The sequence below is a fragment of the Urocitellus parryii genome, chromosome 8 (assembly GCF_045843805.1).
Source record: "Urocitellus parryii isolate mUroPar1 chromosome 8, mUroPar1.hap1, whole genome shotgun sequence".
NCBI lineage: Eukaryota > Metazoa > Chordata > Mammalia > Rodentia > Sciuridae > Urocitellus > Urocitellus parryii.
Genome location: NC_135538.1, coordinates 124,857,752 through 124,860,483, shown reverse-complemented (window position 1 = coordinate 124,860,483; position 2,732 = coordinate 124,857,752). Strand labels below are relative to the sequence as shown.

General features: G+C 37.3%; 1 pseudogene; it reads left to right on the top strand.

The window, feature by feature from the left end:
* The first annotated feature begins 1,063 nt into the window (after nt 1–1,063).
* LOC144256728 (olfactory receptor 5V1-like) lies at nt 1,064–2,008 on the top strand (annotated as a pseudogene).
* The last annotated feature ends 724 nt before the right edge of the window (nt 2,009–2,732 follow it).

The following is a 2,732-nucleotide window of genomic DNA, read 5'->3' as shown; positions in this document are numbered from 1 at the left end:
TGATCTGAAACACAGACACAAAACATTTCTGTGAACATTAAGTATTATATTTATTAAAAATTTCTTTTTGGGTTGGGGTTGTAGCTCAGTAGTAGAGCAATTGCCTAGCATGTGTAAGACCTTGGGTTCAATCCCTGGCACCACATAAAACTAAATAAACAAAATAAAGGTATCATGTCTATCTACAACTAAAAATATTTTTAAAAATTATTTTCTATATTTTCAACATATTCTAAAACGAACACATTAATTTGAATCAGAAAAAAAGACAAGTTTTGTCCTGCATGTAAGGATGGAAAGGAGGAGTAGAGATAGCTTTGCAGAAGGTAATGAAGGCTAGAGAGGTTTTTCTGTAACTATTTCTGCTACACATGTGTACACATCACCAAGAAAATGTAAATAGGCTTGACAGAGGTATTATTAACAGAGAATCTTAGGATGTACATTGCCCTTTTTTGATTTGCTTTTTTTGAGAGAGAGAGAGAGAGAGAGAGAGAGAGAGAGAGAGAGAGAGAGAGAGAATTTTTTAATATTTATTTTTTAGTTTTGGGCGGACACAACGTCTTTCTTTGTATGTGGCGCTGAGGATCGAACCCGGGCTGCATGCATGGCAGGCGAGCGCGCTACCGCTTGAGCCACATCCCCAGCCTGATTTGCTTTTTTTTAGGTGTTGATGGACCTTTATTTTATTTATTTATATGTGATGCTGAGAATCAAACCCAGTACCTGACACATGATAGATTAGTGCTCTACCAATGAGCTACAACACCACTCCTTGTGATTTGCTTTCAGTTAAAAATATTCAGTGCTGTTACACCTAAAATCTTATACAGGGAGATGATTTTCAAGTGAAACACTGAAAGTTTTTACATATGTGTTGGGTGGCCGGTATGAGTCATAGTATGTGAGTGTTGCTCCTGTGGTTTACTACCAGATATAGATAGTAATATTTTATCTGTAATATTTTGCTTTCCTGTTTTTCAGACCATTGCTACTGTAACATATGATTATTGTAATCTATGCTTCTCTTTGCCCAACTCCCCAGAGGAAATCAGACAACATTATGGAAGGAAAGAACCAAACAGCTATATCTGAATTCATCATCTTGGGATTCTCTGACCTGAACGAATTGCAGTTTTTACTATTTACCATCTTTTTTCTGACCTATGTATGTACTTTGGGAAGAAATATATTCATCATCTTGGTGACAATGGCTGATCCACACCTACATACACCCATGTGCTATTTCCTAAGGAACCTGGCCTTTCTTGATATCTGCTAAACCACCACCAATGTCCCACAGATGATGGTACATCTTGTATCAGAGAAGAAGAGCATTTCCTTTGGGGGATGTGTAGCTCAACTTTTTGCATTCATTTTCATTGTAGGATCAGAGTGTCTCCTCCTGGCAGCAATGGCGTATGATCGCTACATTGCCATCTGCAAACCCTTAAGGTATTCAGTTATTATGAACAAGGCCCTGTACAGCCAGTTAGCAGCCTCATGTTGGATTGGTAGTTTCCTCAATTCAGTGGTGCATACAGTACTGACATTCTGTCTGCCATTCTGCAACAACCAGATTAATTACTTCTTTTGTGACATACCACCTTTGCTAACCTTATCTTGTGAGGACACTTCTGTCAATGAACTGGTGTTGCTGTACATTGGAGGCTTCATTGGTTGGACTCCTTTACTGTGCATTGTCCTTTCCTATCTTTACATAATCTCTACCATCTTGAGGATCCACTCCTCAGAGGGGAGACTCAAAGCCTTTTCAACATGTGCCTCCCATCTGGTCATTGTCCTTCTCTATTATGGTAGTGCCATTTTCAAATATGTGCGGCCCATTTCAACTTACTCATTGGAGAAAGACAGACTGATTTCAGTATTGTATAGTGTTGTTACTCCCATGCTGAACCCTATAATTTACACATTGAGGAACAAGGACATCAAAGAGGCTATGAAGACAATAGGGAGAAGGTGGCAGCCACCAAGTCTTGATATGTAATGTTAAGGATAAAATTAAGGATAATCATTATTTTGATATGTAATCTCAAAATAATAATCTTATATTAGAATTTAAGTTTTTCACCAATCAGCTGTTTCTCCTGACACTCAAAAACTGCCTGAAATGCTGGGACAGAGATGAAAGATTTGGCACACTCCACCTCAAATTACATCATCTTGAGCCTGCTTTCTTTTTTCCCCCCTCATTTTGGCACTAGAGATTGAACTCCTCAGTCCTTTATTTATTTATTTATTTTTATTTTTGAGATAGCATCTCACTAAGTTGCTAAGGGCCTCACTAAGTTGTTGAGGTTGGCTTCAAACTTGCTATCCTCCTGCCTCAGGCTTTCTAATTGCTGGGACTGCAGTTGTAGGCCATTCTAACTGGCATTCTTGAACTTTTGCTAGTTCCACATGAGAGACATAATCTATTCTTTTTAGATGTTTTCTTCTTATCTATATTTTCCATTCTTTATCCTCTTTCCAAAGATGGTGGCTCTCCAACATGTAATATTTGTGTGATGAACTTCATCATTTGATACTTTATTTCCTATAAGTGGAAGAACGTGAAAGAAGCTTCTCTTACCATATTTCTCTCTTTTTTAACACTTAACTCATGTTTTTTGTCCTTTTTTGGTTCTTTTTAATAAAACATCATCACCAATATATAAGTTCACATTATTCTCATTTTGACAAGGAAATATATCATGATGAAGTGTTGTCTT